The sequence below is a fragment of the Geotrypetes seraphini genome, chromosome 13, assembly GCF_902459505.1.
Source record: "Geotrypetes seraphini chromosome 13, aGeoSer1.1, whole genome shotgun sequence".
Classification (NCBI taxonomy): Eukaryota; Metazoa; Chordata; class Amphibia; order Gymnophiona; family Dermophiidae; genus Geotrypetes; species Geotrypetes seraphini.
This window is the reverse complement of record NC_047096.1, coordinates 17455460-17468591: the sequence shown is the minus strand read 5'-3', so window position 1 is coordinate 17468591 and position 13132 is coordinate 17455460. Positions and strand designations below refer to the sequence as shown.

General features: G+C 43.8%; 1 protein-coding gene across 5 annotated transcripts in view; it reads left to right on the top strand.

The window, feature by feature from the left end:
- Window positions 1–145: 145 nt before the first annotated feature.
- PPFIA4 (PTPRF interacting protein alpha 4) overlaps window positions 146–13132 on the top strand; it is a 125721-nt gene continuing 112734 nt past the window's right edge. For 4 of the 5 annotated variants that reach the window (XM_033917485.1, XM_033917484.1, XM_033917486.1 and 1 more), the window contains exon 1: window positions 146–307. The gene's annotated coding sequence lies outside the window, so the exon portion shown is untranslated. The remainder of the gene's footprint in view (window positions 308–13132) is intronic. The other variant, XM_033917483.1, reaches the window with a different exon arrangement.

Below are 13132 nucleotides of genomic sequence, written 5' to 3'. Positions count from 1 at the left end.
CTGATCCTGTGAATTATAAAAATAGCGGTGGAGTTTGCGCCTCTCGGGCCGGCTGTGATGTTTCCCGGCATGCAGCGGGGCAGCGGTCGGGGGAGCGGTGCTGTAATGCTTGCCTGGCTGGCTCCAGCGCCGCTTGCCTCACATAGGGGGGGGGTGGGGGGTCTCTGGGCGCGGGTGGCAGGTGCGAGCGGCGAGCGGTGCCGTTGGAGGAGGAGGAGGAGGCAGGGGCGCTTCCCGTTCCTCCTCGGCCGCTGTCACGGAGATCCGCTGGGGCTGAAAGCTGGCTGCTCGCTGGATCCTGCAAGAGGTGAGTGTCGCTCTCTTCTCTGCCCGGGATACGTTGCCTTGTGCATGTGCCGGTTTTCGAGCCGCGCTTTTCTCTTAAACTAGATGGGAGTAAAGTTAATTGCGAATGGCAAGGCTGGGGGGGGGGGGGGGAGAGAGAATGGGATGCGCACAACCTGGAATCTTAGTTGGGGGTTTTGTGACTACACCATACTCTGTTCCCTGCTACTGTACTGCAGATCCAAGCATGCACCAGGATGGGTACTTTCAGAAATCCAGGACTGGCTTCACTGTGAATAGAGTGTATTACCGTTTCTGCTGGCCAGGCTGATCTGGTCCTGGTTTTACCTTAATGCATACATGGCCTGGTAAACTTTTAAGGGAAAGAAAACTATATGTCCATATATGTTGGGTGATAAAACCAGGCCTGGATTGGCACAATGGAGGCAGTAGGCACCCTAAAAGAGTATCTGTGTCAGGATCAAGATGTAACTGCTGGGGGGGGGGGGGCTTGTATTTTATAGGCTTTCTAGGGTGATGTATTCCTTGGGCAGTGGGCAGAGAGGGTGACTTTTGAGACACAACATATATCTCAAATAAGCTATCTTTATTCTGCTCCCCGTCACAAAAGGGGCATCTGGTGTTTACATCACGAGCCCCCAGATCATTCTGAAAATATCACAGCAGGATGGGGCTGAGTGGTAAAACAGGAAAGAGACAGGTGGCTTATTTATCTAAACATAGCACGGTTCTGATATATTTGTGGCGATTCTCCCGTTGCAGTTTCTGCACTTCTTACTGTTTGTGTGTGTGTGCCTCTGCCATATGCGTGTGCTTCTTTAGCCCCTGTGTGCATATGCATGCGTCAGCTTTGTGGGTGGATGCTTCTATCTGTGTATACAGTGTCTGGTATGTATGTCATTCCTCTAGTAGACATATTCCTGCACCAGCATGGTATGTACATGCTGTGTATGATACAGGTCTACCAAATCTTGAATAGTGTAGAACAGGTAAAAGTGAATTGATTGCTTTATTCTTTCAAACAGTACTAAGACTAGGGGGACACTCAGTGGAGTTACACAGAAACATGATGGTAGATAAAGACCAAATGGCCCATCCAGTCTGCCCAGCTGCAATAACCATTATCTCTTCCTCTCGCTAAGAGATCTCGCGTGCCTTTCCCACGCTTCTTTGCATTCAGACACAGTCTCTGTCTCCACCACCTCTTCTGGGAGACTGTTCCACGCATCTACCACCCTTTCTGTAAAAAAGTATTTCCTTAGATTACTCCTGAGCCTATTTTCTCTTAACTTCATCCTATGCCTTCTTATTCCAGAGCTTCCTTTCAAATGAAAGAGACTCGACTCATGCGCATTTACGCCATGTAGGTATTTAAACATCTCTATCGTATCTCCCCTCTCCCACCTTTCCTCCAAAGTATACAGTACATATATTTAAGTCTGTCCCCAAAAACAAATAGGAGGAGATATAGAGTAAATATATACCATATATTTACTTAATGAACAGTTAGAACATATTTAATATAAGAATAGCCATATAGAGTCAGACCAATGGTCAATTTAGCTCAGTTTCCTGTTTTTACAGTGGTCAATTCAGGTCACAAGTACCTGGAAGAAACTTGTTACAAGAGGATCTGGTAACAGCAGTTAGCATATCTGGGATTTTTTTTTAAAAAGGTTTGAACAAGTTCCTATAAGAAAAGTCCCTAGTCTGCTATTGAGATAGAAATGGGGAAAGCCGTTGGTGGCGTGGACTCTTGGTACTCTGGGATTCTGCCTGCTACTTGTGGCCTGGATTGACCTTTGCACGAAGCAGGTGGCTTTGCTAGATGGATTATCAATCTGCCCCAGTATGGCTGTTCTTATATTCTTATACTTTACACAGTGGCGTAGCGAGGGTGACCAATGCCCGGGATGGTGGCGCCCCTCTCTTGCCCTCTTCCTTGCCTCTCCCTGCTATGCATGCATGCTCCTTCCCCCTACCTTTTTAACTTTGGCAAGAGCAGTGACGAATTTGCTGCCTGTTTCCCTGACATCACTTCCTCCCGGAAGTGACATCAGAGAAAGCGCCAAAGCCGACGCAAGCAGCAAGCTTCTTCCCCCCTACCTTTTTAGCTTTGGTATGAGCAGTGATTAATTTGCTGCCCGTGTCGGCTTCGGAGCTCTCTGACATCACTTCCGCCTGGAAGTGATATCAGAGGAAGTGCCAAAGCCGACGTGAGATGCAAGCTTGTTGCTGCTCGCGCTGAAGTTAAAAAGGTACGGGGAAAGAGGCGCGGGCATGCGCACGCAGCAGGGGGAGGAGTGGGAAGGGAGGGCGGAGAGGATTTCTAGACCGCATAACCAACAAAAGTTCTATGCAGTTTACAAAACTTTATCAAAAAGATACAATAAAAAATTGTAAGATCAGAAATTTTGGAAAGAAGAAAATTTTCAATTATGTTCTAAATTGTTTATAAGAAATTTTGAAAAAAGTAAAGTTTTCAGTTGTTTTCTAAATTGTATATAAGAAAGAGATGTATGTGCCGCAGGGCTCGGTCTTGGGCCCGATCCTATTTAACATTTTCGTAAGAGACCTGGCTCAGGGGCTTCAAGGTAAAATAACATTATTCGCTGATGACGCCAAACTATGCAACATAGTAGGAAAAAGCACATTGCCCGACAGTATGACGCGGGACCTACTCTTACTGGAACACTGGTCCTCGACTTGGCAACTACGGTAAGCTTCAATGCCAAAAAGTGTAAGGTCATGCACCTTGGCAGCAGAAATCCGTGCAGAACTTACACCCTAAATGGTGAGACCTTAGCTAGGACTGCAGCAGAACGAGACTTAGGAGTGATCATTAGTGAAGACATGAAAACTGCCAATCAAGTGGAGAAAGCTTCATCCAAGGCTAGACAAATGATGGGTTGTATCCGTAGAAGTTTCGTCAGCCGGAAGCCCGAAGTCATAATGCCGTTGTACAGATCCATGGTGAGACCTCATCTGGAATATTGTGTACAATTCTGGAGGCCACATTACCAAAAAGATGTGCTGAGAGCTGAATCGGTTCAGTGAATGGCCACTAGGATGGTCTCGGGACTCAAGGATCTCCTGTATGAGGAAAGGCTGAGTAAATTGCAGCTATACTCACTCGAAGAACGTAGAGAGAGGGGAGACATGATTGAGGCGTTCAAATATATCACAGGCCGTATCGAGGTGGAAGATGATATCTTTTTTTCTTAAAGGACCCACGGCCACAAGAGGGCATCCGCTGAAAATCAGGGGTGGGAAATTTCATGGCGACACCAGGAAGTATTTCTTCTCCGAAAGGGTGGTTGATCATTGGAATGATCTTCCACTGCGGTAATTGAGGCCAACAGTGTGCCAGATTTTAAGAAAAAATGGGATAAGCATGTGGGATCTCTTAGGGGAAGAAGTTAGGGGGATGGGTCATTAAAGTGGGCAGACTTGATGGGCCGTGGCCCTTTTCTGACGTCATTTTCTATGTTTCTATGTACATATTAAATGCTGAAGATCTTTATCGTAATGTGCTGCTTGATAGGCCAGCATATGGTCAAGATATTTCTTACTTTTACATCCTTTAGCTGATGGAAAAACGAGCAAAGCGTGTGACTTTCTACTATTCTTGTAAGGTGTTATAAGAAATGTATCAACTAGCATTATGTTGATATATTCCAGATAGAGCCTGTTGAAGTGGAAATAGGCAGAACCTCCTGAAATCACACACGTAACTGCTCTTACAGCACTCTGAACTATTTACCACAATAACATTGTTCAAATTCTGCCAGTTTGTTTTCATAAAGCTCACATTCTGTAGTTTTTGGAAGACACCCCCCCCCCCTAAGAAATTCCTTTTTTCAGACTTGTTTTTACATTTGTTTACCTAAAAGTTCTTTAAGAGTTCTACAACCACACATATACTTCACAAGGAGCAAAACATTTTGGCAGGGAATCGGATCCCTGTTCTGGTACTACTGAGCTAGTGGGCCATCTAAGCCTTTGAGGTAGCAGGGACCCCAAGTGCCTTGAGGTGGGAATCAAACCCAGCCCTGTCACTGCCAAATTGTTAGTGATCCTAGTCTGGCCACTGACTTGTATTGTATCATCCTCAGAAGGGTAGCCCTTTCTGGAACTGGTGCAAATTTCCCTCTCAGCTCCACCAGTCAAAGTAACAAAATAAAAACACCCCCCACCCTGTATATTTTCATGAAGCAAGTCGCCAAATTGGCAGAAATATGCACGGTTGTACTTTTTCATCATGGATACAGGAGCTGAAAATATTGATTGTCATGGCAAAATGGTAGTATGATCAAGGAGAATGATATAACTGCAGTAAGTTACAGAGCTCTTGTGTGTTTTGCTGACCTGGCAAAATGAGTTGGCGTGCTGAGGCAAACCTAGAACAGGGTTGGATTTTACAGCTAGCCTGGCTACCTAAGTTGGCAGGATGATGGTTAGCCTTTGACGGGAAAGATGTCTGGAAAATCCAAATGTAGATCGGATTTAAAAAGTGACAAATCATCAGAGTGACTTCTAGAATTCTTAACAAAATGAGCAAAAGTCAGGAACTTAAGAATTATGGCCACTTTGGTACCCATCGGATTGCTTTTGTACAGCATCACAAATGCTTTCCTGCAATATCTTCCCAGAATGTTGCAGCATGCATGATTACAGGTGTAGCTTGGAATGATCATATTACACCATCACTGAAAAGTTTGCACTGGTTACCAATTCAATTAAAGATTGAATACAAAATCTTGACAATTGTACATCAGGTAATTTATGGGGCGAGACCTCTGTACCTGAAACATTATATACCTTCTAGAAACCTGAGGTCACAATTCACTATGAGGTTATCGATTGACGCAGTAGGTGAAATGAGTTATAAAAACCCCCCCGCAAGCAACAACAATTTCTGTTCTGGGTCTGCATTTATGGAGCACATTGCCAGGGTTTTTGAGACTGTGCAGAGAGAAATTGTCATTTAAAAAGCAGTTGAAAACATCTGTTTTTGTTAATTTTTTATTAGTTTTGAAGAGAAATGCATTTTTATAGTTTGTATAGTGCAAACTTTTTATTAGCGTTATGCTCGTTTTATTGAATACATCTGGAAGAATAGGACAGGATGTGTGGTTTTTTAATATGTCTGAGTACGTTCTGAAGGTGTATGTTTTTCACTGTAACCCGCTTAGGCACTAAGCAGGGTAGCAATTTTAAAATAAATAAATAAATAGTGTGAAGTGAAAAGATGAGGGCACATATTGGGTAAACCATAGGGAGATGGGAAATGACTGAAAGAAGTACAGGGGAGAGAGAGGCATTGAGCAGATGCCACCAGGAAGACAAATCTATGGGAAGGAAACACAGGAGTGGAAGAATGAGGAGATAGGCATTTGAATACTATAATGTGGGGGAAACCCCCCAGCACAGATGGTACTTGTGCATTTTGTTCAGTGACTGCCCTAACTGTGGTTGCTTGGGCAATACTATTAAGAACATAAGAATAGTCTTACTGAGTCAGACCAATGGTCCATCTTCATGGTGGCCAATCCATATCACTAGTACCTGGCAAAAACCCAAAGTGTAAGAACATAATAACATAAGAATTGCCGCTGCTGGGTCAGACCAGTGGTAACATTGCGCACAGCAGTCCGCTCAAGCGGCGGCCCCCAGGTCAACGACCTGTGCCCATTCAGAATCCTAACGAATAGCAAGATTCCGGTACCCCAAACAGTAGCAACATTTCATACTACTGATCCAGGGAAAGCTGTGAGTTCCCTCATGTCTTTCTCAATAACAGACTATGGACTTTTCCTCCAGGAAATTGTCCAAACCTTTTACACTTCCATAATGAGGGGTTGTGAAAATATAAATACACAGGATTTTCTTTCTCCTTTCTGTTTACTTCCATTTGAGTAGCGCTGTCCTATTAGACAGCGATTGGCTTGCCATAGTCCAGTGATGCTGAAATAGATGCATTTTACATGGGTTATAACAAATTGCATTACTGCAGTGCAGGAGGTTCTTATTTTCTGTGTGAGAAAATAAAGCTGTGTCTACAGCCCAGCCCCCAACGTCCAAGGGCCCTTTAGCTCAGTCAGAAGTTTACTGCGGACTTCCCATTCCCAAAAGCACCTTCCTAAGAGCCTCTCACGTCTGCTTGCCCTAGCCATTTTTACTGGCAAAGACAGGAGAGGATAATAGCCAGATACTCTTTCCTGAGATCCTCTGGTTTTATATCAAGGTCTCCCTCACTCTCAACCAGAATGAACAGCATCTTCCTTCAGCTCTTGGCCCGTTCTGTATTTATTTTTCACGCATTAGGTTCCTCCTGGTCCAGTTTGTATGTTTTTGGAGCAGAAGAGATGTTGTCACTCCTGAGTCTATGCCAGTTGCATTAATGTGATTAGTTAGCATGATTTAGTGCTCCTTAGGTTTTTAGCCCCCTGTATTTAAGTGTAGTCTTGCAAGTCCATTAGATGAAACGGAGCAATGACCTTTTTATAAAAAGAAAATATTTTTGTTGAAGTATTAGCAAACTCTGGGATGATGACAGCCAGTGTCGCTAAGGAAATGTGACATCAGAAACAGAGGCTGGTTCTGGAATTGTGCCATCCTTCACCGGATTCCCTCTGGAATTGGTTTTGCTATTGAAAATTCTGTTGGCATGCCATGAAGTGGCACCTGGGATCAATCCTTCTCCTTCTCCCTCGCCCCCCCCCCCACCCTTCCACCATAGGGTCGATGGCGGTAGAACTGTTTTGAATTAAACAGGAGCCTGAAATGACCTGGGGAAAAGTGCTTGCGGATATGACCTAGCAGCAGCAATTCTTATGACTTTGCCATCAACCTGTTACCTGATACCAAGGTGCTCTCTGGGAAATCTGCATGACAAAGCCATAACTTCAACCATTCAAGAATATTTACAAGAGAACCTACAAAGACGTCATGAGGCAGCTTCCCTCTCTGGCAAGAACCTATCCTATTTATGAAAAGTTCCCACCAGGCTTAGGGCTCTATCATGTTTTACTAGTGGAACAACACGACTGGAATGTATGTGGGTTTGTGTTTTTTTGTTTTTGTTTTTTTCAGCTCCAAGCTATAAACATTTTAGGTTTTTTTTCTATCCAAGACGGGGCCCATTGAAGGTGGTTCTGGCTGGCTATCACTGGTGTGTGCAGATTTTGCATTTGGGTAAGAGGTGTATGATCATAGAAGGAAGATAGCACTAGCTCAGACCAGTTTCAAGTTTCAAGTTTATTAGTATTTTATATACCGCCTATCAAGGTTATCTAAGCGGTTTTTACAATCAGGTACTCCAGCATGTTCCCTCTCTGTCCCGGTGGGCTCACAATCTATCTAACGTACCTGGGGCTACGGAGGATTAAGTGACTTGCCCAGGGTCACAAGGAGCAGCGCGGGGTTTTGAACCCACAACCCCAGGGTGCTGAGGCTGTAGCTCCAACCACTGCGCCACACACTCCTCCACAAGTACACCAGTGGTGTACTTAGGATATGTGACACCCAGGGCTGATAATTTTGTAACCTCCCCCCCAATATAAAAAGGGATCCGAGGAATACGCCCTAAGAGCTGCACCTGGGGCAGACTGCCCCCCCCCCCCGGTCCTGCTCCCCTCCCCTTTGGAATGCCATTGCCTGGGGAAGGGGATTTTGGTCTCTAAAAGTTAGTAAAAAATGTATTAAAATTAGTCCAATAAAAAAGATTACCTTGTTTCCATTTTCTATTTATAAATGTTTATCAATACAGCTACAATACTACTTTATTCTAAAGCAAAAAAAAACCCAAACAACTTTTTTTCTACCTTTTGTCATGTCTGGTTTCTGCTTTTCTCATCTTCTCTTCACTCTCCATTCCATCCAGCATCCGCCTCTCTCTATCCCTTCCTTTTTTTCTCTTTCCGTCTCCACTCCCTCCCCCCCATGTCCTTGCATCTCTCCTTTCTATTTTCTTTCTCTCCTTCCCACCCCAACTCATCCCATGGTCTGGCATTTGCTTCCCTTCCCCCATGCCCTGGGAGTTCTATCCTTTCCTCTCCTTCCATCTCACCCTCTCCCTCTCCCTCCATGCTCTGGCATCTTTTCCTTCCTTTCCCTCCCTCCCTTCTTTCCTGATGGTCTGGCATCTGCCTCCTTCCATTCCCTCTCCCATTCCCTGGAATCTCTCTCCTCTCTTTCCCTTCATGCTCGGGTATCTCCTCTCTTTCCTTTCCCTCCCTTCCTTTCTCCCTAGTCTGGCATGTCTGTCTCATTCCTTTCCCTCCCCCTCATGCCCTGTAATCTTTTCCTCCACCTCCATCATCTGGCATCTCCTTTCCCTCCCTTCTTTCCTTCCCCATGGTCTGGTATCTCTCTTTCATCTTCTCTCCCTTGTCTGGTCTTCCTTCTCCCTCTCTCCTTTTGTTAGCCTTCAGTCAACAGCACAACGTTCACAATTCTTTGCTCTTGCCGACATCGGGCCTTCCTCTCTGCTGGGTCTTGCCTTTGCGAAAACAGGAAGTAGGTGGGACCTGGCAGAGAGAAAGGCCCGATGCCGACAAGAGCAGCAAATAGTGAACGCTGCTGCTACTGGGAAGAAGCTCTTGATACCGGCACTGGCCCTCGGAGGATTCATCTGAGCACTCCCTTATGGGCTGCACCCGGGGCAGACCCCCTCCCCCCTCTTGGTGCACCACTGGCTCAGTCTGAAAATTATCACTATTATTAGTGAGTCCAAAACTGGATCTTTTCACCCAACACCACAGAGTGACAATATAGATGCTAAGTTTCCATATGAGGGGGTGGTTTCCAGCATGGTAACGAGAAACTCTGGTGGAGTAGGAAGATCATAGGGGATAATTGGCACTCATGCTCAAAGCATTTCTTTCTCCTCTTCCCCCATCATGTGCTCTGCTAGCCTGGCCTGCACCTGTCAGTTACTCTAAGTGCATAAGTCCACACTATGGCCTCCAGGGGTTTGTTGAGAAGATTTTGCTTTCCTCCAGGCATAATTATCAGTTGATGACATTAATTAGTGTCATTTATCGTAGCAACATGAGTGCTTTGGGGACATACTGCTTCTTCCCTTGATTGTAAAGACTGGTGTTCTCAGCTGATGGAATGACTGTTCCACATCTCGCATGCCTGTTCTATAATTACATTCCACAGAGGGGTGAGGGGGTGAAGTAGGAGTTGTAGATGTAGAAACCAGCTTTTCAAAATGTTTGGGGAACGTTACACTCAACACACGATCCTCCCCTGAACAAACTACTTCACTTGATCCAGCACTGAAGCTTTTTGAGCTCCCACAGGGTGGCATCTTTGCTTCTAGGTACTAACAGAAGTGAATGTAAGCGGGCTGCTGCTCTGAATGGCTCCCTGCTCAGAGGCAGACGATATGGCTTATCCTGTTAATGGTTCAGCCTATCTTTCTAAATTCCTTGTTGGGTATTGGGATTTGTGTGTTAATATATAGCATGGGTTCTCTAAATTAGGGCAGTTATTTATTTATTTATTGGCAGGCTCTCAATCTAACTGTGGTCCCTGGAGCGACGGAGGGTTGAGTTGCCCGGAGTCACAGGGAGCAGACTGGGATTGAACTCGCAACCTTAGGGTGCTGAGGCAACAACTCTAACCACTAGGCCACTCCTCCCCTCCTTCAGAGCTGGTGCCCCACTTTCCTGGTTCTCTGAGGCTCTTCCCTATGAACAAAATCTCCCAAACACACCACCCAGCAATTACCTCAACAACACCACATTTTCAAGTGCTAAAAAGTGCTCGGGACCATTTTCTGGTAAAAAAAAAAGATCACAAGCGGGGTAACACCCTGAAAGCTGTGCCTTTTTCTCTTAATCACTGCACTTAATATCACTCTTTGTGGCCCAAACAGGTCCTAAACTCACAGTAGTTGTTACCAAATATTTAAGGCAGCACTTATCTCCATGACAGAAAATAGTCCTGAGCACTTGAAAATGTGGAGTTTTTGTATTGCACGTTTCACCCACGTGTTTTCATTTATTTGTCCCAAGTTTTATTTTTGGATATCTTACCTATGAACACCATAATCTTATATTGGGCACTGATTTTCTTGAGCTGAAAAAATATTTTGATCCCCAGAACCTCTTACAAATTTCAATGCTTGCCACTGATTTCGGAATTCAGGAGGAGCTTTACTGCTTAATGTAGGTGAGCTAGTTTCTGCTAAGAGATTTGCTGTTTGAACTAAACTAAAACTTAGTTTTATAGACGAGGAGCTCGACTCGGTGTACAATAATCTAAAACATAATACATAAATTTGACAAGAAAAAGTAGACTGAAATAGTTAATTTCCAAAATGTTTAGCAAACAAAAAAGTTTTCAGAACTTTCCGGAATAAAGCAAAAGTACTTAAACTTCTTCTTTTCTTTTTTTTCTTTTTCAAATTCTTCATTCTTCACTTTTAAACTACAGTTGTGCACAATAATTAATACATTTACATAGAATATTGCAATTAAAGAACCTTAAACTTACAAGAATTTATAACAAAATTATTTCCCCCACCCTTCCACCTATTAATCAATAAATAGATACCTACTACCTAAACTTCTTAATGTAAGCGGTAAAGCATTCCAGAATTCGGTTAATTTAAAAGCAAAAGAATAACTTAAATCTCTTAAAGGTTCTGTTTTTACCATCGAGAGAGGGAAATGTAAGTTTTAATTTTTGAGAACTTCTGGCAAGATGAGATCTATGAACGTTCCAGTCTAAAGGAATCAAAGTGGCAAAAACGCCAAATGGGATCTTAAATGCAATACAAATGCACTTAAATTGAATTCTGAGATACACTGGCAATATAATTCCTTGAGCAGAGGGGTTACATGATCAAATTTACTCTTACCAAAGATAAGTTTAGCTGCAGTGTTCTGTGTTAATTGAAGTCTCTGCAGACTGACCTTTGAAAGACCAAAATACACTAAATTGCAGTAATCTAGCCTTGACAAAATGATTGATTGAACCAATACAGAGAAGTTTTAAAACATGATGGCAGAGAGACCATATAGCCTATCCACATCAGCTACTAAGCTCCACAATCCCTTCCTCTCGCTTAGATCTTTCCCAGTGATTTCTTGATACTGTTCTCATCTCCACCATCTTCACTGGGAAAACTGTTCCACATATCCACCATCCTTTCTATAAATCATTTCATTTAATTCCTAAACTGAGGTGGATCCAAATTAATTATGGAATAAGTTACCGTATAAACTCTATAAAAAAACAAATGGAAACACATTATAGGCTATTTAGAAATGTCTCAAAGCCTTTTTATTTCAGATTTTCAGAATTATGTCTTGGGGAAATTGGAAGATGTGAAATTTAGGTCTTTTTAAAAAAATGCAATTTCAAATATAACAAGTTAACACTTGTTAAAGAAACAAGGTTTACTTTTCTATCGTGACATTCATCTGAGGGAGAGGAAGTTGCCTTGCCTCAAGGAAATTCTTTAAATGTTCTGGGTCTAGAAATACATAAATTCTGTCAGACATCTTAACAATACATTTACATGGAAACTGCAGGAAAAAAAACCCTTTGAGGTCCAACATCTGGGATTTAAGACCAAGTCTGTTTTCATGTTGTGCTTCCCAGACATTCCTAGTTCACTTCCTTGTGAATCACAATGAACTGGAAATAGTATATCCAGTATATAAATTATATATTGGTATTCGTATGGTGTCTTCTAATGCTGCCCGATTCACGATTCGAATTGGTTCACCAATTCGAATCAGGTGAATCGATTCGAATCAGTTCGTTTTTGTAAAAAAACGGACTTACCGATTCATCCTGATTAAAGTTCATTCTTTTTTCACTGCCGGCCGCCGGACTCGTTCCCATCTAATGTAACTTCCGGTTTTGCAAAACCGGATGTTATATCAGAAGAAACGAAAGGACGTGGGAGCGTCGAGGGGGAGCGAGCAGACCTCGTGCAGCAGACCAGTCGGAAGCAAAGGGTATTTTTTGGCTGTCTCCGCATTTCTCCTCTCTTCCCCGCGATTCCACATCCAGTCAAGTAAGTAACTGAATCGGCAGGGGGTGCTCAGAATCGGCAGGAGGACTGATGAGTCTTGGGGCCTGGGGATGGAAGCTGAAATCAGCAGGGGGGCTGGGGATGGAAGCTCAGAATCGGCAGGGGGACTGGTGAGTCTTGGGGGCTGGGGATGGAAGCTGGGAATTGGAAGGGGGGTTGGTGAGTCTGGGGGGCTGGGGATGGAAGCTGGGAATCGGAAGGGGGACTGGTGAGTCTGGGGGGCTTGGGATGGAAGCTGGGAATTTTTGATATGATATTGCCTTGGTTAAATAAAATGTTTAAACTTAAAAAAATGTGTCATTAACAGTGAATCGAATCGAAAAATCGATTCAACAGGGTGAATCGAATCAAAATATTTTTCTCTGAATCGGGCAGCACTAGTGTCTTCTATTGCTTCCAGCAGCCACTTCTGATGCACTCAAATAAAATTCACTTATGGGTCTGGGCGGAACCCTTTTTATAAGCACGCTGATCTGGGATGAAGGTGAAAGCCCAAGAATCTTTTGGAGTTGGCAGGGCTGCCCTACTCCGTTTGACCCCCAACCCCAGCCCAATACAAACCCTGTCTCTTCGGGGCCATATCTGGAGGGCATCTGCACATGTGTTGTGCGCATGCACAGATGTCCTCTGGACGCAGCCCTGAGATCAATGGTTTTCAAAACCCGGACAAAGTGGGTAAATCTGTATGTCTGGTAATCCTACACATATACGTACATCCATGAAACAAACAAGTCAACCTTGAGATATCTATATAATCACTAAAGG